Raw genomic sequence first — 24588 nt, forward strand, 5'->3', positions numbered from 1 at the left:
TATCAGGGTTTTCAAAAGTTGGTGAGAAAAGAAAGAAAAAGAGAGAGGAAGAGGAGGACAAGTCAGATAAACAATATTTATTTAAGGAGGGATGACTTTTAGACACAAATGAAGAGTTTGGGGAGATTAAATATAATTGATATCTTTGGAAAACTGTTCAAGAAAGAGATACAGCAGAGATATTAGATAATATTTGGCAAGATAATAGAAGTAAATAAAAATGGCAGACCTTCGGAAAATGGATACAAGGGGAACATAAAGTATTACAGAGATAAAAGGAACATTAGAAACAGTTATAAAATAAAGAAATAAAATTAAATCAAATACAGGGACATAGACAATGCTCTTAGGAAAACTACCGTCCCTTAAGAGGAAAAAAATTAAAATGACTACAGAGAAGTTGCCACATGTAGGGAAAAAGTTTCTGTGTATAGATAATGAGCATAGTTGATCGAGATGACATAATAAGTATCCACAAGAAAAAACACAGTGATATAATACAAGAAAACTTCATTTGTATATGAAGATTTGAATTTTATATAAAGATTTGAATTTCACTGGGACACCAGGTTCCAGGGACAGGGGTGAACAACACCAAGATTTATCAAAGATGGGTATTGAAATCTGTGAGTTTCAAGGCAGAGAAAAAAAATAATAAGCTAGTTGCCTTCAAAGAAGAAAAAAATCAAACTAGCTATAGATTTCTGTACAACAAAAGTCAATGTCAGAGACTAGGGAACAGTGTTCTGGGGGAAAGTGGCACCTGTCTCAAGCACCCCAGTTCACCTAACTCCCTGGTTGTGTATAGTCCTGCTTTCAGAAGCAAATGTGGGAAACTACCCAGTCACAGACCTACTACTGTGTGCCAAACAAACTTCTAAAGGCCTTGTTGTCTCTCAGCACTGGGATGTCCTTTGCTTTAACAATGGCCCCAGTCAGAGAGTGTGTTAATAGTCCCTAATTCACAGGCTGGATTTAGTCTAATTCCATTCCTTCAAAACCTCAACCATTGTCCTTTCCGAAACTCCCTATCTTATCCTCCAGGATGGAGCTAGCTTGAGTAATCATACCTTATATCAAATTGTGCTTATTCCTTACATATTCACCACATGAACAAAGGAATCCTCTCACTTCAACCTAGATCACAATTATTCCATTTCCTTGTAACCGTGTTCCTTTTAAATTCCATTTTCCTTGTACCTTGTTTCTATGTAAATACATTTAAATGAGGACAGGGTACCCGACTAGGCAGCAGAAATGGCATCCACAAAATGTAGCCTTCACCAAGTCTTGCTCCCCACTTAGCTCAGTTCCAGCTGTGTTTTAGGGTGCACGTGTCATTCTGATCATCAGAATATAAGGCTTTGCAGACATTTTCTCTGCTTCTTTTAGTGTTTTTCCTAAATTTATTGACTCAACACATTTCTAATTCCTTAATCTAATATATTTTCCTCCTTCAATAAAAAATGAATTTCCTTCTTACAGTATTCCCTAATATTTTTCATGTATAAGTCATATACAAAAATTCTGAAAGACCCAAGAATTTGAGAAATGATACCTTCCTGGGGAAATAAAACAAGAGATAAAAATAAAACATTTAGAAACAGAAAAAAAAAAAATTAGAAGGGCTGGCAGTGATAAGTAAACCCATTAGGATGCTGAAGTAGGAATAGAGAAATTTGAAATTTATGGTTAAAATATGATATATATTCTATGTATATGTATATGATATAAACCTTGGTAATACACAAACAACATTATAATTTTAAAATCCCAATGGGTGGGGATGGAGAATGGAAGGAAATGTATTTATGATAGTGCCTCTATCTTTTATGGCAAAGAATCAATAAATACTGTCTAAAGGTTATATATATATAACATTTTAAAAAAGAATTAAATAATAAAACACCAATGATTCCCAACTTCTAATTGTTTTCATGCTTTTTTTTTTTTTTTGTAACTGAACTTGGCTATTAATGACTAACCTGACTTGTACAAAGATATTTAACTTCAGTTTAATAATTACTGCAATTTTATATTTGCTTCTTTTATGTTCAAATAAAATTATTTTGGAAACTCTAAAAAGTGGCATGGATGATAGATGGTACATTTTTCCAGAACTACTTTCGTCTATTCCTCTTTCTTTTATTTATGCATAGGTACTAGAGAAAGGTTTGAAATAATATGAAACAACCGTCAAAAGTCACTTTTCAGATGACCACAATTTAGTAACTTCATTTTGGAGGGTACTTTTTGTGTCGTTCACATTTTTGTATTTTGAGAATGTGTCTTTTATAAAACAATGTTTTAATTTAAAAAATCTAAGAAGGGAGGATGTTATCAATTAAGTAATCAGTTATTGGGTATTAAGGTCTATGTCAGCCAGACACTCTGGTTGGCCCTGAGGGGCACAGCCTGTCCCCCAGGTAATTAAGGAGAAAGAAAACATGAGAAAGATGAAGATGATGTCACAAAATATAGTAAATTGTAGCCCTTGAGTTTGAGGAGGGGACAACATTTCCTTGGAAGCAATAAGCCTTGAAGGACAGGGTGTTATACTGGAGAACAAGAAGACTCCAAGGAGGTGTTAAGTGGACGTTTTAAGGATGGGTTATAGAGAGGCAGACGTGGGAAGCAAAGCACAACTTGATGCAATATAGAATAGAATTGAGAGAAAATTGCCCAACAGATCCTTTCTGTCTAAAGAAAGTTGTCACAGAATAAAGGCAGCCATAGGTGAGTAGAGAATGGGTGCCAGGTGAACTCATGTTCAGAGTGCCTGGCAGACTGGGTTCCACCTGCTGGCTTTGTGGGCACAATCTCAGCAGTACATGTTACTCTCTGTAAAAATTTCTTTCTTAAAAAAATAAATAAATAAATTCAAAAATCAGCATTTGCTGGTTGTTTTATGCAGAGTTTAGAACAAATATTGTTTGCAAGACAAACACAAGAAAATAAATCTTCTCACAAAGCCAGTTTGGGAAATTAAACATTGATTGGATCATACCCAGAAAGGCTTGGGGGAAACCAAATTGTCAGTGTCTCAAACTCATTACAGCGGAGGGAAGGATTAAAGGTTTTTAGGCTTGACAGACCTAAGCCGATCCCTTCCCCAGATATTTTTTTTTTCTTTGCCCTGAAATGATGTATCCAAGAAGGAGGGGAGGGAAGAAAAAATTTTGAAGTTCACACACAAAAAATAAAAGGTAAAATACACACAGTTTTGTGAACTTGTGGGTTGTCATTCAAAATCTTCTTTGTGCTGAAGTCACATGAAGAAAGAACTGCAGCTTGATCAAGTCACCCAGGATTGAGGAACTAATGTATAAAACACCTTATTACAAACAGAACCACATTCTCTGGATTTAGCAGAAAGTTTTAACTGTAATTAATTTGTAAAAAGGAAAAACCAAGGGAAACATTCCAAAAACTAACAGTCCTGAAAAAGGTACCTTGTATCACTGTTTAAAAGAAAGCATTAAGCAAATGGAGGAGAGACAGGCAGGATGGGCAGAGAGACACTAAATAGAAGCTGGAGCCTCTGCCAGTTTCTGGGGCTGCACTCAATTGTCCCAAACTTCATGGGTGTAACATAAGTAAAATAGCCTTCCACCAAATATCACCTTATTCCAATTTGCACTGAGATTTATGGCTACTCCTTGGCTTTGAAAGTCTTAAAGAGCAAGTCATACTTTTATAACATGTTTTATTAGCCAGAGTCTCTCATTGGAGAAGACCAGGCTGCCAAAGCAGCCATGTGGGTTGCAATAAGAGAGAGAAGTTCCTGTGTGTATTTGGGGGATGAAGGCTACTCAGTAGTATTACAAGGCACATCTTCAAAGAAGCAACTCCAGGGGGCTCCAGGCCATTCCAGGTGTTACATGGTGCTTGTCTGGAGGTTCCCCTATTTTACTGCTTTGTGTTATATTTTGGTCCCATTCCATTCCAGATATGGTATTTGCACTGCCCTAATTCATCCTCACAACCACTCCATTTGATTGTCATGACTATTAAATGAGATCCCCAAAGGCACATCGAAGGCACTTAATAAATATGTTTCATAGATAGTCACTAAATGAATTACTGATTGGGCCTGACCCAGAATAGGTATGTAGAGACAAAAGCTATTGTTGTTGTCAGATATCAAGGCGTGTTGTCCAGTAGCAAATTTGGCCACCCCCAGGAAAGGTGCTACAACTAACCTCTACCACGGTGCAATTGGAAATTCAAAAAAACTCACCTGACCTGTGCTACGTGTGCGTTTGCACAGCTAAGGTCAGCATGACTTTTATAAAACCATACACATCTATACCCAGCAACCAAGACACACATAGTTCGGGAGCTGTGATACATTTTGATGATAAAGGAAATGCATATATATATATACACACACACATAAGTATATATGTATATATAAGACTCCATCTTAGAATATCTCCCTTTCTGCATACCCGCATACCCCAACAATTCAGTTTTTGGTGACTAATCACCAAGTTTGAATTTTCTTAGTGACCATGCTATATAGTGTGCATCGCTAGGTCTTTGGTGTGCATCTTTGCTTCACTGTTTGAGCAGCATGGGAAGGAGTGCCAGCTACCCAGTCATGCAGAAGTGGGTGTGGCGTTCTCCCTCTGTGTACCAGAGGGCCACCAACTTGGGAACAGATATTTTGAGATGCAAACATCTTACCTTAAAAAATAGAAATAATAATATCTACCACAACAAGATATTTTGAGAATTATTATATTAGAAAATATGTAACTTGGGCTAGGCACGATTATAGTTCACTCCTATAATCCCAGCATTTGCAGAGGCCAATGTGGGAGGATTACTTGAGCCCAGTTCAAGACCAGCCTGGACAACATGATGAATTCTCATCTCTATAAAAAAAGAATAAAAGAAAGAACACATATAACTTTACATACACAAATGTACACATGCATGCCCGTGCACATGCACATGTACACACACACATCCAACTTACATCATTTAATACATTGTATGGTACAAAGAATGAGCTATACATGCCTTAAAAATTGTACTCGCCTAATTCATCTGCTTTGTTTTTCAAAGCACCTAAAACAATGGTTTCATACACATGTAGTTTTTGTTTGTTTGTTTGTTTGTTTGTTGTTTGTTTGTTTTTTGAGACAGAGTCTCGCTCTGTTGCCTGGGCTGGAGTGCAGTGGTGCGATCTCAGCTCACTGAAAGCTCCGCCTCTGGAGTTTATGCCATCCTCCTGCCTCAGCCTCCCGCGTAGCTGGGACTACAGGTGCTTGCCACCCGGCCTGGCTAATTTTTTGTATTTTTAGTAGAGACAGAGTTTCACTGTGTTAGCTAGGATAGTCTCAATTTCCTGACCTCGTGATCCACCCATCTCGGCCTCCCAAACTGCTGGGATTACAGGCGTGAGCCACTGCGCCTGGCCACACAGGTAGTTTTTAATGTTTGTTGAATGAGTAAAAAGCATCACCTAATCAATGAGGGGAAAAAAATCTCCTTTGTAGAGTGTTTTTTTCACCCACCTGGGGGAGAAATAAAGACAGCCATTTCAGTACCCCATTTGAACTCCTATGCCCTGCCTCACTCAACTGGAATAGAGTTGGCAAATGTGCCCAAGGGTTGGTAACATTTAGGTGCCAACTTAGTATGAGGCAACACATTGGATATTGATTGACTCATCACTTGTTTCAGACTATGAGGTCATCACATGTTTTCCTAAACAATATGTTACTTGATCGCGGAGAACAGTGGAAGTGAGAAAGCTCTAGACTGGGTTTTGGAAACGTGACTGCATCCAAGTCTTGCCTCCACCATTTAAAACCATGAACCTGGGCAAGTCATCACTGCCACACATTTCAAACGGAGATTTTAATGTCTGCTTCATGGTATTTCCTTGAAGATGAAATTGGATAATGTTTGCTAGATGAGGTACATAAGAAATACCGACTAATTCCCTGGCTCACCCTGGGACCCAGTTTCCTAACTTTTTAAGGGAGACATTTGGAGCAGCTCAAAAATCTGATGAATTGTTTTAGGGCTAAATGAGACTCATGTTGTAAAAACACACATATCATTTAAAAAGTATCATTGTTTCCCCTGTAAGCTAGTAATGAATGGGAAACAGTTGCAAATAAGCACACTGTAAAGCCTGTGATCGACAGCTTCAGTGTTGTTTGCATTTTTACAAAAAGCCCAGACAAATTAGTAAAATCTAAACATAGCTGAGCTAATGTCCTCCTAGATATTGTTTTAATCTCCAAAGTAACATGCTACCCCAGAACACCCTCTCCAGGCTCTTTCCACATCTGCAGATCGGTGACAATTTTTTTTCCCACTGTTTATTCATCTGGAGATGGCCTCTCGCTGGACCTGAGCAACATGCAAAAGTAAAGGTAATTCTGAGAGTCATTTCACTACCAAAGAGGCCTTTATCCTTAAAGTCATTCTCTTCCCATTGTCTCTGTGATTAACCTTTTATTCCATGCTTCCTATTGGGAACTTTTGAGGGATTGATAAACATTGGCTCAGAAAGTAGAGATAACAATGTTTCTGAACTGGATGACCTTGGCCAATTTATTAAAAGTCACCTTGAACTTCAATTTTCTCATCTGCAAACTGGGGCCACCAATTAGATCGCTTCTGTGATTTTCTTTCCACAAATTTATAACCTTAGGTTTAATCAGGAGAAAATATAAGACCAATACAAATGGAGGGACTTTTTTTTTTTTTTTTTTTTTTGAGACGGAGTCTCGCTCTGTCGCCCAGGCTGGAGTGCAGTGGCCGGATCTCAGCTCACCGCAAGCTCCGCCTCCCGGGTTTACGCCATTCTCCCGCCTCAGCCTCCCGAGTAGCCGGGACTACAGGCGCCCGCCACCTCGCCCGGCTAGCTTTTTTTTTTTTTTTTTGTATTTTTTAGTAGAGACGGGGTTTCACCGTGTTAGCCAGGATGGTCTCGATCTCCTGACCTCGTGATCCGCCCGTCTCGGCCTCCCAAAGTGCTGGGATTACAGGCTTGAGCCACCGCTCCCGGCAGGAGGGACTTTTTATAAAATGCTCTTCAAATGTGTCCAAGTCATGAAAAGCAAGGAAATTGAAAGAAACTATTACAGATCAGAGAAGACTAAATGTAATATGATATCCAAGATGGGATTCTGGAACAGGCCGAGGATACCAGCAGGAAAACTGATGAAATCCGGACAAAGTTTGTTGTTGAGCTGATAGCGTTGTTTAAATGCTAATTTCTTAGTTTAAAAAAACAAATACAACATGTTTATGTAAGATGTTAAGGTTAGAGGAAGCTAAAGTACATAGAAACTATCTTTTCAACTCTTCCATAAATCTAAAATTATTTTGTAAAAATTTTATTTTATTTTATTTACTTTTTTCTGAGACGGAATCTCCCTCTGTCTCACAGGCTAGAGTACAGTGGTGCTATCTTGGCTCACTGCAACCTCTGCCTCCTGGTTCTCCTGCCTTCGGCCACCACACCCAGCTAATTTCTGTATTTTTAGTAGAGACTGGGAAAAATTTTGAATAAAAATACTGGGGCCAATGACAATATCTATCTCATAAGGCTGAAGTGAAGATTAAACAAGCTGATATGGACAAAATGCGTAGCATATTATATGTACTAAACAAATTTCTCCTCTTCTCTATAGATGTATGATGTCACGGACTGTTGTTGCTTGGCCACCTTCACATAGAGTGGAGATAATTTCTTTTTTTTTCAATCTGGAAAACACACACACACACACACAAATAATTGCCAAGTCTGTAATTTAGACAAATGGATTACATTATGGCAGGGGCAAGGAGCAGAAAGGATATTATTTCAACTGTCTAAATCTTTTGAGAAATCCAAAGGGGAAAAAAAGAAGAAAGCCACTTAACATTACTTTCTTCCTTTCTCGCCAGCTGCTGAGGGTATTTGGCAGATGTGGTGCTGGAAGTCTGGTTGTGGAGATAGAAAAGTCTCAGCTTCTTTCTGGCTAACTGCACACTGCCTCACACACAAAAATACATTTTTTTTTTTTTTTGCCTAAGTAGAACTTTACCTTCGTGGAGCAAAAGAGGACTTCAGAGGCCAGTTTGGCAACACACCGTGTGAAATTTTCTGGGGTGAGGGCTTTCAGCCTTCTTTGCCTCAGCCTAGGCTTACCATGCACAAAGAACAAGACATCAGTTCTACCAACCACACGGGACGATAGGCACATTGTTCTGAAAAGCCTGCGTCCTGCACTCACAACCACAAATGTCTTCACAGCCCTTTAACAGATACTTGCCTAAGGCATTCATCAGAGCAAAGGAGCAAACAACAAGTGCTGGGTGTTTAGAGATTTGAGATATTCTATAGTGACTTTCCTCGAATTTTCCTGGTTTTTAATCATTGCACATAGAGAGCCCAACGGACTTGGTCTTAAATCTCTGCCCTTTCTGTTGAATTTTCTACCTCGCTGCAGTATTATAATTCTAAATTAGAGCTTTCTATCAGTTCGTGTTATTTCTTTCCTCAATTCAGCACTGGCACCTGCTGTGTACAGCAGTGATTCCCAAAGCGTGGTCCCAGGACCCTCAGCATGGGCATCAGCTGGGGGCTTGTTAGAAACGCAAACTCTTGGATCCCACCTCAGACCTACTGAATTAGAAGTTCCAGAATGTGGGTTCCAGCAACTGTGTTTTTACAAGCTCACAAGGTGATTCTGGCGGCTGTTAAAGTTTGAGATCACTGGCTTATAGCCGTAAGCCCCAATTTCTCAATCTAAAATAGAAAACTCCTATTCCAGCCTCAGATAACTTTCTGGGATTGCCTTATAGGACATGCAGCTGACATGAATGATTTCACTTGAGATACAAATATGGTCCTATTTCATGTATATATAAGAGAAAAATCTTTTGAGACACCCAAAGGGGAAAAAAGAAGACAGCCACTCAACATTGCTTATTGCCTTTTATGCCAGCTGCTGAGGGTATTTGGCAGATGCAGTGCTGGAAGTCTGGTTGTGGAGGTAGAAAAGTCTCAGTTTCCATCCAGCCAACCACACACTGCCTCACATACAAAATACATTTTTCTTCCTTAAGTAGAATATGCATATAGAGTCTAATTTACCATGGAGTCTTCTACCTACCCAACTTAGCGTGCCTGCCAATATCCCCCTCTTAAAGTCACAAAATTTCCCTAAACCAAGCAAAGACCAAAGACGCAATCCCAAGTGGTTAGTTCCCATACCTAATGCTAAGTGTGGAGGGACTTTGGGAATCACTGCCTCGGGGCACCAGAATTGGATATGGATCCTCTACTTGACAATGAATGCTTTTTCTCTTCTGAAGTGATTTACTTGCTGGTCCAGAATTTTCAGGCCAGAACTATACTTAGAGGCCCAGACACTTAAACCCATTGCGACCATATGGCTTGATGCCCAGGTCTGGAGATACCTCTGGGTTCAGATATACACTTCAGAAAGCAGCTATTTCCACAAGGCAGGGCCCTGAGGATGAAACCATGTCCCAGTTCAACTTCTCCAACAATAAGTTTCCATGTGATGTTCTTTCCCACTAGCTGACCTTAGAAAGGACTATCAAACCCATTGAAAGCATTAAAATAATACTGAACCTATACATCAGAAGAATGGGGGTTTTAATTACTTTCGTTCTCAGGATGTTTCTAAGCTCCCGCACAAAATGACAAGCACCATGGCTGCATAACCTATCAAAGTTTGACTGTGGCAAGCCAAGAGCCTCCAGGTTGCTCCTAGAAAGTTGGTCAAGACCCCCCTCCTTCGTTTGCCCTCCTGGTATTAATCTTGCGCCAGCTTCTTTCCAGCTCCTAACTTTGCCTTTGGCACTCATTTTCAGGATAACTCCTGACTTCCAGGCTTGCCAACTTGTCTTGTTTTAACCAACTCAGCTCTTAAGAGAGCTCTAGATTTTATTTAATTCTTCTGACCCTTCGGGGATTATTCCCAGCTGCAATTCAAGCCCTTGAGCTGACAAACCCTTGCACTATCCTTCTTGAAGTTGGCTTAATCAAGACATACAACTGCTGCTGTTGCCTCTGCCAGGAGCAGTAACCAGGGAAGAGTCTGAAAATTCCCTTGGTTAGATATCAGCAATATGCATCTATTTTTACAAAAAAACAAAAAACAAAAAACAGAAGTCAACCTCCCAAAATAAAAAATTTCTATGTTGGATATCTATGAGTACAAACGTATTCCAAAAGCTTAGTTTAAACAACAATAGTAGTTTATTAGTTCTCACAATATTTGTAGGTTAAAAATTGGGGAGTAGTTGGCTGGCCAGTTCTGGCTTAGGGCGTCTCATTAGGCCAAAGTTATCTATAGGCTTGATTGGGGCTGAAGGATCTACTTCCAGGATGACTCACTCATACGGTTGGCAAGTTGATGGTGGTTGTTGGTTGGGCGGCCCCAGTTCTCCTCCATGTTTCAAATAGTACTTGGGACATCTTTATACTAAAAAAAATTGTTTATCAAAAATTCCAGTTTAGTTCATACCAAATTTGTATTTGATCCTATATTTGTATTTGATATATCTGACCAACCTAGCCATTATGGCATGGCAGTTGGCTTCCCCCAGAATTAGCTAACTAAGAGACCAAGAGTGCTTTAGAATCTTTTAGTTCTTAGTCTTGAAAGTCATCTGCCGTATTCTGCTGATCATACAGTCCAACCCTGATTTGATGTAGGAAGGGTCTATACAAGACTGTGAATACCAGGAGAAACTATTCACAAGAACCACATTGAAGGTGGTACACTGGGGCCACATTAGAGGCTGCCTACCACCACTTCCACCTGAGTTAGCCTAGCAAAGGCCTTAGATATAGGAACAAGGACATTTGAGAACATGATTGGGGAGATACTTTTTATTTAAATGCTTGACCTTAAACAAAATTTAAAACTAAGGCAGCAGAAAAATAAAAGGATCAATTTATTGCTATTTTGCTATAAAATACTATTCATTCTAAAACTTTATTTTTAGGGTTAAAAAAATTTAACATACGCCTTAAAGAATTAATTAATTCACTATTCAATTGAGTCACTATTCACTTGAGTCACAATTCAATACCACTTAAAATCCATTTAAAAGAAAATTCGTCTTATAAAAAATGAGAAGAAGAGTATCCAGATATAGAGGCAAAACTCATTTTTTCTCAAATAAGAAGGCTGTGTTATTAACTCACCAGCTTCTTACCTACTTTTCAGCAGAAGAAGGAAGAGGTCAGCAGCCTTTAAATGAAAAGGGACATGGGAACAAACCAGGGTTTCTTATCTGCCTGCCTACCAGGCCTTCCCATCTGCCTACCTAGTAGATACCAGAAATTCTATCAGCTTATTTTTGGGGTTTTGTGAAAAACAGGATTGATATATTTTCAAACTTTATAATAGGCTGGAATTTGTGCTATGATCTTCCTTATCAAAGATGCTACAAAGTCACTCTTTAGACATCCAGAAAAAGAAAAGGGGGAAGAAAAGATGAACAGAAAATGTCAGGTTTTCAATTTGATAAAACAGTCTATCTAAATGTAGATTCCTGGCAAAACGGCCAAGGGAATTTATACCCATCATGCAAATGTGGGCAGCTGGGAGGATACCCAGCAGGGACTATTGCAAGAAGGGTGTGTGTTGTGCTTTGATTCTGGTGCCCAAAACAGTGACAAGGAGCCCAGGGTTCCCTAAGCCAGGTTTGGATATCAGAGAAACCCTGCTCTTGTGCTGTTCTGAAGGCATACCCTCCACTTGGCCTTGGTCAACCACAGACTCATTTCCTAGCCCCTGAGGAAACTGTGGCCTCCAACTTTCTAGCTGAAAAATAAATTAGACTGTCAATGGGGAAGATATTTACTAGGCAGGAAGAAATGCATTTCATTTCTCAAGTATAAACATTAAGCAACTATTAAGCAGGACTCAGACCATCTTACTCCAGGGCCCAGACTGTTTTGTTCCTGTGGAACCATGAAGTGAAATAAGACATTCAAAATGATCATCATATAAATAACTGTTGGGATATGGATGGGGACTAGGGGAGCACCAGAATGCGGGCTCCGCAGATTGGAGGAACCATTGGAAAGGAGAGCGGGCATACATTTGGATGTTTACTCTCTGCATTGGGCATTGTGCATTGTGCAATGGAATTTTTACTAATGAGTGAAGTTTGCATTGTAAAACGGTTAGTGCAAGAACACATCCTCCCAACTGTTTAACTTTTTAATATGTCCTGGATTTTCTTCATGAGATGAAGCTTCAGCTTGAAGGTGAGGTGTGACTGACAGGAGATTATGCCGGGGGCCACCTGTTAGGAAGCGTGGAGATATGGCAAGGCTTGGACAGCTACAACAGGGCAGGTGTGAGTGTGAGGGTGAGAGTGTGAGTGTGTGAGTCTGTGTGTGAATGTGAATTTGTTTAAGAATCTGTGTGTGTCCGCATGTTCTCACTCATAGGTGGGAACTGAACAATGAGGAAACTTGGACTCGGGAAGGGGAACATCACACACTGGGGCCTATCATGGGGAGGGGGGAGGGGGGAGGAATTGCATTGGGGAGTTATACATGATATAAATGATGACTTGATGGGTGCTGACGAGTTGATGGGTGCAGCACACCAACATGGCACAAGTATGCATATGTAACAAACCTGCACGTTATGCACATGTACCCTAGAACTTAAAGTATAATAAAAAAATAAAATAAAAATAAATAAATCACCAAAAAAAAAAATGAATCTGTGTGTGTGTCTGTGTGTGAGTGTGTTTGTCTGTGTGTGTGTTAATGTGAGTGTGAGCATGAGTCTGAGTGTGAGTCTGTGTGTGTGTGTTTGTGGGAGTGAGACCCCCCATAAGTGTGACTCCGTGTGTGTGAGTGCATATGAGCCTGTGCGTGTGTGTGTGCCTGTGTGTGTGGATCTGTATGTCTGTGTGTGTGTCTGTGTGCATGAGTATGGGTCTGAGTGTGTGTCCCTGTGCGTCTGTGACTGTGTATGTGTCTGTATGTTTGTGTGTGAGACTGTGTGAGTGTCAGTCTGTGTGTGCCTGTGTTTGCATGAGTGCATGTAAGTCTGTGTCTGTGTGTGTGAGACTATATGCGTGAGTGTGTGAGTTGCATGTGTGAGTGTGAGTCTGTGCGTGTCTGTATGCGAGTGTGTGAGACCATATGTGTGTGTCTGTGTGTATGAGTCTGTATGTGTGAGTCTATATGTGAGTCTGTATTGTGTGTGAGTCTGTGTATGAATCTGTATGTGTGAGTATATAAGTATGTCGGTGTGTGAGTCTGTGTGTGTGAATCTGGTGTGAGTCTTTTTGTGTCTGTGTGTGAGTCTGTATGTGTGACTGTGTCTGTGTGTGAATCTGTGTGTGTGTGTCTGTGTATGTCTGTGAGTGTAAGTCTGAGTGTGTGTGAGTCTGTGTATGTGTGTATAAGTCTGTACATGTCTGTGTGTGTGAGTCTGTGTGTCTGTGTGTGTAAGTCTGTATGTGTGAGTGTGTAAGTGTGAGTCTGTGTGTGTCTATGTGAGTCTGTGTGTCTGTGTGTGTAAGTCTGTATGTGTGAGTGTGTAAGTGTGAGTCTGTGTGTGTCTATGTGAGTCTTTATGTATGAGTCTGTATGTGTGTGTGAGTGTGAGTCTGTTTGTGAGTTCACATGATATTTTGAATTGGAATAGCTGAGAGTGCAGCCCAGGCAGTATTTTCTAAGCTCCAAAGGCAAGTCCGTGTACCACAGAGAAAGAGAAACACTGGCCCTCCAGAGCATTCCTAGTGCTAAAGGAGCATGAGCCTCTCCTGGACAGCTGCTGCCCAGCAAGCCCTGTTGCCAGTCACAAGTCCTGGGGTGGGGCCCACAAATGCTCTTTCAATAGAAACTGGGAAACTGTGAAGATGGCGCTTGCTCATCATAGATAACAACTCTATAGACCATTTTAAGTTGCAAAGGTGAATAACACAGAGATACAGGCAATGGTAGGATAATGAAAGTGGCATGTGCAAAGCTAGAAGTGGAGAGAGAAGGACAGGTTGAGAACTTCATATTAAAGCACTTCATGCTTGTAGATGCCTACAGAATTCATAGTGACTTGGCCACAACAACTTGGCTGGTGGCAGAACCGTGACGCTCTCCCAGACTCAATTAAATGGAAACAGAAATTCCCAGTATAAGTCAGCATTCACTCACATCATAATTATTCTGTCAATCAGATCTGTTAGAATGGCATTCACAGAACATGCAATAAGCTTGTATTGGCGTCTAATTGGTTGTTTTCCCCAATGTGAAAAGTAAGAGTTTTAAAGAACGTGCATGGTAAATTTGTGCTTACCTCTCCAAGTAAAATTTTGCTCACCTTTCCGGTCTATGCAGTGTCCTAAAGATCGCACCCAAGCAATTATTAATTTTGAAGACACAGATGTCAGTGTCCATCTATAGTCATAATTTCTCTCTCTCTCTCCCCCCATCTGTGGATCTCTTTATCTATGTAAGTATTCCATCTCTTTTCTCAACTCAAAATGAGAAAACACCGCTGACTGAGAGCTCTTAGTCGGCTCAACATGAAAGGTTTTTACACACCAATCTCACTCCAGCTTCTCCTGAAACTTGGCCTTTCTCAGGCTGAATACTTCCCAAGGAGGAGGAGCTGAAGTAAAGAAAGTTCTGGCCAGCTAAAGCTTTTAGAGAAATTCAGGTGCAGAGACTAATTCCCCACGCTGAAATGAAGCCAGGTCAGATGCGTTAACACCTAGCCTTTTGCAAGAAGTAACTTGGGACGGCGGGTGATGAGCCCTGAGATTTGGTCCGAGTTGCCTCTTATCTCTGATGGTGCCCCCGGCATTATTCAGCTTAGCCCTGACTCATGGGACAAGTCCCACAGCAGAACCACCCTGCCCACTTCCCACGGACTTGGAGACACACTTGAAGGTGTTCTGTCCAATAACTGACTAAGAAGACCAGTCTTTCTCTATCAGATATGCACAGTGCTTAGGGCGAAAATGCTGCATACACAGAAGAAAGTGTCCACACATCGAAACTGGTAGACTGTCGCAGACCTTTAAAATAATTCCTCGGGAATTTCCTCCACTGCTACAGATGAAAAATGATTCCATCATAGAAATTTAGTGCAAAAAGTCACCACCACTTCCTGCCCTTTGGGGTAGAGAAAGGGCAATTGAAGATCATGCAGCTAGTTTGTAGAAGGGTAGTTGCTAGAACTGGAGTCTCCTGGCTCCAGGTCCTGTATCTGAGAGTGTATACCAGGAATGAATTTCTGCATGAGATCATTGGCTCATTTTGAAATAGGAATTCTAGAATATTCCAGAGCTAAGCTGTCTACTGTGGTAGCTACTAATAGGGTGATTAAGCACTTAAAATACAGACGTGCAAGTTGAGATGTGGTGTGAGTATAAAATACACACCAGATTTCAAAGCTTTGGTGTGAAAAGAAAAGAATGTAAAATGCCTCATTAATATAATATGCTGATTATGTATTAAAATAATAACATTCTGGATATATTGAGTTAATAAAATGTATTATTACAATTAAATCCTCTTTATTTTTACTCTTTTCAATGTGGCTACCAGAACATTTAAAATTATTTGTGGCTTACATTGTTGTTTCTATTGGAAAGCATGGTTTTAAATACATAAATTTGGGAATGTCACCCAGGCTGGGAAAATGTTACCTCCTCTCAAAAAATATGGCACCACTGTTATAATAGTCCAAGATATTTTCTAATCTCTCCTGGAATAATGTAATCACCCCTAACCACATCCTCTCTTGAACTCTCCCATCTGTTCCTTATACCCCACCTGGGAACGTCTTCTAAGGATGCAAGCCTGATTATGCCATTCTTTGCTTTAAAACTCTAACCCTCCCTCTCCAGTGCCTTCCTTAGAGGGCCCCACATTCCCTTATGCCTCTCTTCTGCTCCCTCTGATAATAGGATTGCTCTTCCTCTCCCTCTATGTCTTGAAAACGAGGTTATTTTGAGAACTGGACATAAGGCTTCCTGTTGAAGACACCTTTCCTATCCCTCCCACTGCCCTGCTCTGCAAAGGTCACACCTCCACACAGCCAGATCACAGGTCACTGGGAGTGGGGCCATGGGTCTGACTCACAAGTATTATGTTCTTATCCTTGGTGTAATCCCAGAGGAGCCCATTAAATACCTACTGAATGCAAGACTTTAAATCCAGTTATGCAGAAGGTTCATTTCAGTCCTAAGGATGTGGGTGAGGAAAATAAAAGAAGTCCTTAAAACACTGCCTGGAGTTTACTTAGCTCCCCAAAGAATCAAAAATAGAAGACATCAAATGAGTGGGTGAAGTCTAAGTTTAGACAAGGAGCTTTGCTGAGCCCAAGAAGTAATTTTTGTGACTTGCTTCTACCTGGCTGCTATATTTTTTGAAAACATCATAATTTGAAAATTTCAAGCATTTCTCCATGTGCCACAAATCCAGGCCATTAGCAAATGCTATAAACCAGGGGTGTTCAATCTTTTGGCTTCCCTAGGCCACATTGGAAGAGAATTGTCTGGGGTCACACATAAAATACACTAACACTAACCGTAGCTGATAGCTGATGAGCTTAAAGAAAAATCGCAAAAACATAAACAAACAAACAAAAATTTCATAATGTTTTGAGAATATTTACAAATGTGTGTTGGGCCGTATTCAAGGCCGTCCTGGGCTGCATGAAGCCCATGGACTGCGGGTTGGACAAACTTGCTTTAAAATGTCTCCTAAGCACATTCGGTGCTATCTGATATGTTCTGTCTTTTCCACGGCCTCCCCTCTCTTCCTGGGCAACTCAGATTGCCTCTCACCTGGTTTATCTGTTTAAACCTAGGCTTCCCCTCAATTCTTCCATACATAGTAGTTGGAGTGATTTTATTGAAATGCAAATAATGTTACACCAATGTCTCACTCCTGTGAATTCCCACTACACACAAAACATAATCCAAGCTCCCTACCCAAGCTCAGGGAGCCTGGTCTGGCTACTTTCTATTCATGTCAGCCTTGACTACCGACTCCTGCCCTCCTGCCCTTCCCACTGCCTATGCACTGGGCTTGTTTCTATGCTATGATCATGACCATCTAATTTCTTCTATGGTCCTTTGAACTGGCTGTTTCCTCAGCCTAAAATACTCTCCATTCTATGCCTAGCTGTCATCTGTCATGTAGATTCAGCTCAATGGTCATCTCTTCAGAGAGGTCTTGTGTGAACAGGTAACCTGAAGCCACCACTTAGTCCCTCTCTGTCATATTCCCCATTATAATTTTTTGCCTAGTGGTTAAATTGTGTTTTATTTTATTTAGCTAAGCTTATTGTCTTTCTTCTCCAATTAAATTTTTAGCTCCATGAGAGGACATTGCCTGCTCTGCTATTCACTTCAACCTTATTATCTAAAAGAATGCCCCCATTCCATAGTGCCCGATCAATAAATATTTGTTGACATAATGACTACATGAGATTTGAATACGTGATAAAATTGTAACAATATTGAAACTTTATCTTAACACTGCTTATTGAGGAGCTAATTATAAAATAGGGAACCAAGATCCTTTAGATATTGACTGTGTTAAATTACTTAATGATGTTTTTAACATAATTTTTGAGCAATCAATTCACGCTAAGAAACTCTGTTTCCTTATTAACAATAGCAACAGAAACTAAAAAATAGGCGGGACTCCATGGCTTATGCCTGTAATCCCAGCACTTTGGGAGGTCCAGGCGGGCGGATGACTTGAGGTCAGGAGTCCAAGACCAGCTTGGCCAACATGGCAAAACCTCATCTCTACTAAAAATACAAAAAATTAGCTGGGCATGGTGGTGGGCACCTGTAATCCCAGCTACTTGGGAGGCTGAGGCAGGAGAATTGCTCAAACCTGGGAGGCGGAGGTTGTAGTGGGCCAAGATCGCACCCGCCTGGGCCACAGAGCAAGACTCTGTCAAAAAACAATAAAACAAAAAACAAAACAAAACAAAGGCAGTTTCCCTTTGCATTGCTCTGCAGTACACATATATAATTTTCTTTTTAAGAAGCTTCTTGAGAGTGTTAAAATGTGCCATGCTTTAGTGGATCTCTCACAGTGATGAGAAGCCTGCTTCTCATCTCACTATAGAAGTTTGCATAGTCTACACAAGATACAAGACCTGATTTCATTGAAGAAATTTGGTAGCCCCACCTGTTGCCTAGGGAAAGGATGTTTTACATTATGAATCAAGAGGGATCACATAATTCATAGGGCACTTTGTGTAGCGAAAATCGTATTTTCAGGTCAAATTCAATCTGAAAACTGCCCTCTCCCAGCTAAATCTCAAGTGCGATATGAAGTGGCTCCCACCTCTGCATTTCAACTGAAGTTAGATTAAAGATTGCAGAGAACAGAGAAGGAAGAATGTATGCAAGGAGTATTTGACAGAGTACTTGGAAATGTAAGCAATCTTGGTTATGCACTACGTAAGATGGTAAGTGTTATAGCTGTAATTGTTACTGTAGACATTCAATGAACAAAGACTTTCCTGCAACACACTCTAAAAGACTTTATAACAGCAGCTCGGCTTCTGGATAGCTTCAAAGTGGCTGATATAGTGTAAAACAGGAAACCAAGGAGCACCCAAGGAAAGGGGATCAGGATATACCCAATACATAGGAAGGGTCCACAAATATTCAATGATTGAATGAAAAACTAAATGAACAAATTGTAGAAAAAAAGGTCTAAATGTCCCCAAAAGAGATAATTATTTTGATGACACTTTGCTAAGGGGTAAAGGGCTTACTGTGCATGCCTCAGTTTCTGGTTATTTATACTATGTTTAAATTTTCATACTGTGCATAATATTTTTATTCTGTATGTGTGAGTGTGTATGTGTGTATAAAAATGATTATACTGTATATAAATATATAGTTATTATACTGTGTTTAAATTAAATTTGCTTTACTGTGTATAGCACAAAGGATATTTTTTTCACATCAGAGAATGTGTCCAGGCCAGTCACAATGTCTCACGCCTGTAATCCCAGCACTTTGGGAGTCAAGGTGGGCAGATCCACTTAAGCCCAGGAGTTTGAGACGAGCTTGGGCAACATGGAGAACCTCCATCTCTACAAAAAAATACAAAAGTTAGCCTGGCATGGTGGCACATGCCTGTGGTCCCAGCTACTTGGGAGGCTGAGGTGGGAGAATCACCTGAGCCCCAGAGGTCGAGACTGCAGTGAGCCATGATCATGTCAGTGCCCTCTAGCCTGGGTGACAAAGCAAGACCTTGTCTTACAAAAGAGAATGTGTTCAGTCATTGCAAAAGGCCATTTTGTGAAGGAATCATTTTGCTATGGTATAAACATAAATGAAAGAGGTAGAACAAATTGACCAGGAGGTCAGGGTCAGAGTTCTGGAGAGTTAAGTGGGCAGGTTAAGAAAAAACACACAAATAAACAAAAAACACATGCCTTAGTGATATGGTTTGGCTGTGTCCCCACCCAAATATCATCTTGAATTGTAGTTCCCATAATCCCCACGTGTCATGGGAAGGGCCCCGTGGGAGGTAATTGAATCATTGGGGCAGGTTTTTCCCATGCTGTTCTCATGATAGTGAATAAGTATCATGAGATCTGACGGTTTTATAGAGGGCAGTTCTCCTGCACTTCTGCTTGCTGCTGCCATGTGAAGAAGTACATGCTTGCTTCCCCTTCCGCCATGATTGTAAGTTTCCTGAGACCTTCCCAGCCATGCGGAACTGTGAGTCAATTAAACCTCTTTCCTTTATAAAATTACCCAGTCTTGGGCAGTCCTTTATAGCAGTGTGAGAACAGACTAATATGCTTAGCAAGACTTATTTCTCTTTGGATTTTCCATATATGTGTGCTGGTCTTCATTTGGGGTTGCTTAATGAATGAAAATAGCTTCCAGTCTAACTCAGGATTTAAGAGGACATAGATCCTCGGGTTCTATGACCACATATGGTAATCCAGTTAACCTCTAAGGGTCCTGCAGGTCCCAGCCAATAATATGCATTTGTTGAATTGAATAAAAATGCATTGAACTGAATTGGGAGATATGATGCCTTGCCTGAGGACTTGCATGAGTCCTTTAATTTACGTGGGCTTCCAATTCTTGTGCACTATGAAGGGTAGCACCAGGCTACGTGAACACTAAGGAGACTTCCAGCTGGAAACACTCCTAGCTTTCACATATCTACCTTCTGTCATTTGGCTACAAAATAAATAGACAGATAACATCTTATTCTTGGAATGCTCTCATGCACCCCAACATGTGGCCTCCCAGGTGGCCATGGCTTAACCTGTGGGCTGTGGGCCACCCCAAGCAGACGGAGGGACAAGCTGAATGTCTGGGTGGCTTCGGTGTCCTGCCAGAGCCAGTGCCTGGAGCACAGAGATCACAGATGTCCCTCCCAAACAACAAATCACAGCACATGCTCTCTTCCTGAGTGAAGGTTGCTGGGCTTGAGTTCGGAATAGGCTGGGAAGCAGTCCGACCTGACCAAACACCGTGTTCTACACATACCAGGGTGTAATTACAGTTTTGCTCTAGGTGGAGAACTGTTCAGAGGATGGTTCCACCCTTTGCCACTCCACCATCCCAGGCCTGCTTGTCCGTTCTTGCTTCCCAGTCTTACTGGATTCCATGATGAAGATCAGCGGGGACCTCTTCTCTTGTTTTCCCTTCTGCATTCCTGCTTGGGGCAGGTCAATCACAGGGAACCAAATCAAATCATCTCCCTCCATTTGGCTATGTTTCTTGGTGGCCTTGGGCACCACATGTGGTTCTTTTTATGGCATCTGACTTTGTGCAGAGTGCTGTTGTGGCTCGTCATTGATTTTATGTAATGTGTACTCATCTGATGGGACATAGATCTCACTCAGATTGTTCAGGGTCCATTCTCTATGGGGACATTTCACCAGGATAGTATTCGAGCCCCCAGAGTCTTGACAAAAAGCTGAATTCACCTGAAAGGAATTCAAAGCCAATTTGAGTCAGCTCCCTCATGTTAGGCTTGTTCTCTGCCTCCCTGCACCTATTCCCTAAAGCCAGACCTGGGGTGAGGTAAGGGAGGCATCTAGGGTGCAGTATTTAAGGCAGCTCTTCCTCTCAAGGTCACTTGCATGCCAGGTTGGCAGCTGAATATGAATGCCACCTTAAATTTTGCACCTTATGTGTTTCCCATGCCTCATGCTAGTCTCTGCCCTGCTGTTTCCATAAAATGGGCACAATAGCATATGTCAGTATTATCAAACTGTAAAGAGACTACGTATATAAAATAGCAAGGACTCTTCCTGACAACTCCTTACATCTTGTTAGTAAAAACTATCAGAATCCTAAATTTAGGTTTTATAACAGCAAGAAAAAGACTTGGCTGACAAAGTCTAAATCCTCACAGTAGAACACACTAGGTTCAACTTACAAGGCAGTTAATTTAAGCAGACTACCCAAGCAAAACACAAGAAATAATGGGCTGATGTTAACGCAAATCCCTTCTCACTATAGACTGAAGAAAGTTCCCCACTGAGTCCTGGAACAGGTTGGGAAGTGTCCTGGGCACGTGCTTCTCTCTTTGATCCGGTGTTGAGTTATTTGTTCATTTTCTTTCCTATCTTACTTTGGCCCATACCCAGTGCTTTACCCCACTGGAGTTTCTCCCTCTATGAATCAGGCCCCTAGAGCAACCATAGTCGTTCTGTGCTATCTTTGACAGTATTGCATAGTTAAGACTTCAAAGCACAGTCCCACAATCTGAATTCTTGCCTCCAATCCTTCTGATACAGGACCCTTTGGATGCCACTGAAGCTTAGAAAACTTCACTTTTCCAAGGACATTGTGCAAAGCACCTGCCTCTTTCCCTGTTTCATGGTGTATTATGGAAGTGAGATATGTCATATAATCGGTCTTAAGAGAAAGTGAAATAAAAGTCTCACGTTAGGTGTAACAGGAAAATTCCCTTTCATGCAAAGAATCCATTGACTGGACAGTATTCCTGCATTTCCTTGGCTGCAAAATCCCGGATTTTTGCCATGGAACTGTTTCATGCTTATCATTTATAAGTTATAGATATGCATGATTTACATTCTGAGTTCTAGATAATTGTCAGTTGCTAGGGAATCTGTTTTCTTTTGTGTGTCTATCTCTACATTTTTGTGGAGTCCCTCAGTCTTATATTCTCCTATGCATTCTGTCAAATTTCCACTGGAGTAAAATTTTAATAAGAGCCTTTTTAAGTAGCCATTGCATTTCTGAGACTGGGCTGGGCTGGGCTGAGCCTATTGCAGTATTTTCTCTCAGCCGTGTATCACCATGAGAGGCAGATTGCCGTTTCCCCTTTACAAATGAAATGATTGAGGCACAAAGAAGTTCATGATCCTTTCAAAGCAGGCTAAGAACTGAAATGTAAACCCAAGATAATTTAATGTTCAATTGAGACATCAGCCTTTCCCTGTGGCCAAACAAATGTGTTGGCATTCAGGCATTTCTTGCTCCAAGTACTGGTTCATTTTGGTCTCTCTGGCAAATGTTTCTCCTTTTTTTCTGAAACTTTCCTAACCAGTGCAGCCTGAAATACCATGACATCTATGACAAGGATCGTGTAGATATCCTTTTACTTGGCAATCTATCTATGTGCACTACTCCTTCTGCTGACGGGTCTCTGAGAATGAATGTCATGTCCTTTGGACTTAGCGCATTACCCCCAAATAATTTGAAACCTGTGAACATATTCCAAAGGACATATGTCCAAAAGATGTCAAGTCATGGAAGGCGTTGGAGTCAGAGGACCTGGGCCTGTTTTCAGATATTTAATGAGGTATTTGGCTTTCAGGCCTCATTTACATTGTAGTAAAAATCTCAATGAAGTATTTATCTGAAGTTTTAAAAATTGTTGGTTATTTAGTTTTGCATGCAAAAAAAATTGCTTTGATGTGTGCACCTTCTAAAATGTACATTCAAATTTGTATCCATATCAGAAATTTAAAATCCACCAGGCTGGTATAAATGCTCACACTTAAAATTTAAGGTAAGTACTTACAATTAAAATAAACCTGCAAACAAGCTTATTTTTTCAGAGTAATCTCATTGAATTTGATTCCACATAAGCTTATCCATGATATGAGTTGCAGTCCCTTGATGCCAATGAAGCCAGAAGATCATAACTGATGGGCCCTAACCAGGCAATAGCAGGTAGGATGTGGGGACACAGAGGGAAGATGCTCCTTGGAGCAGGCAGAGGCAGAAAAGCTGGAAGGCAAATGTGTATCAGGTCTGCCGGGTTGGGGGGGGCCACATGTAAGGGTGTGGACAAAGGGAAAATGGCACAGATGTCTATGAGCAGGTCAGGATGTTAGTGATGTGTTACAGAAGACCACAGGTTTTAGGCCCAGTGCTTAGAACCTTTCACGGAACAGTGTTAACTGGAAGCTAACACTGAGAATGCAGAGGCAGCTGTGGATAGCTTAAAAGGCCTGTTATGGGGAATTGTGTCCCCCCAAATACTTTTGTTGAATTCTTATGTTGAATGTAAACTGGAGTTAATTTGATGCTCAATTGAAACATCAGCCTTTCCCTGTGGCCAAAGACATGTGTCTGCATTCAGGCATTTCTTGCTCCAAGTATTGGTTCATTTTGGTCTCCCTGGCAAATATCTCTCCTTTTTTTTCTGAAACTTTCTTAACCACTGCAGCCGGAAATGCCATGACATCGAAGACAAGAATTGTACCAGAATTGACAAGAATTGACAAGAATTTACTTGGTGAAAGGATACTTCAGTACTTCAGAATGTGACTTTGTTTGGAGATAGGCCCTTGAAAGAGAGAATATGCTACAAGGGGATCCCTAGTGTGGGCCCCAGTCCAAGACAAATGGGGTCCTTACCAGAAGAGAAAATGTGGACACACAGAGAGACGCCAGGGTCACGTGTGCACACAGGGCTGACGATGACTCACATTAAGAAGCAAAAAAGAGGTGGTCATCAACTGTGCTGGCACCTTGATCTTGTACTTGCAGCTTCCAAATTGTGAGAAAATACATTATCTGTTGTTCGAGCCAGCCAGCTCGGCCTGTGGTCCTTTAGTTATTCCAACTCTAGCGAAGCAACCAGGGGCCATGTTGGAAAACACTCCATGAGTGTTTCATTGTTGTTGCAAACTCCAAACTCTGAGCAGTTTATGTGCTGAATTTTCATAGACTCATCAGAATTTTACATAACTACTTATTTCATTTTTTTTTTGTTCTGAATGTTAAACTCTCCTTCAATATTAAAAAAAATCTTTTTGTCATTGAACTACATTAAATTTAATTCTTATACTTTCCTAATTTGTTAAATAAATAAATTTGCAAATGAGAAAGAAAAGAACTCTTCCTGGATTAATAATCCTGTCTGAGGTTCTAAAGAAGTATGTGTATGTGTCCATAATGAATTTCATAAATTTACAATGTTTGCCACGTGGCGACAGCTAAATTAGAGCAAAACTAGAGTGAGCAAAAATCTTTTTTAATTAATAGAACTAACAAGATCATCCCACATAAACAGACCCAGGAAGCTGCTGGGTTTTGGTAGCAGGGGGATATGTGCATTGGCAGACAGGG

General features: G+C 40.7%; 1 long non-coding RNA gene across 1 annotated transcript; it reads left to right on the forward strand.

Moving 5' to 3' along the window:
• Positions 1–19702: 19702 nt before the first annotated feature.
• Positions 19703–24269, forward strand: LOC117071183. The gene is made up of 3 exons (XR_004432185.1): positions 19703–19734; positions 23101–23184; positions 23684–24269. It is a non-coding gene; the product is annotated as an uncharacterized LOC117071183 (long non-coding RNA).
• The last annotated feature ends 319 nt before the right edge of the window (positions 24270–24588 follow it).

This window comes from Trachypithecus francoisi, unplaced genomic scaffold (assembly GCF_009764315.1).
Source record: "Trachypithecus francoisi isolate TF-2019V2 unplaced genomic scaffold, Tfra_2.0 Lachesis_group3, whole genome shotgun sequence".
NCBI classification, from domain to species: Eukaryota; Metazoa; Chordata; class Mammalia; order Primates; family Cercopithecidae; genus Trachypithecus; species Trachypithecus francoisi.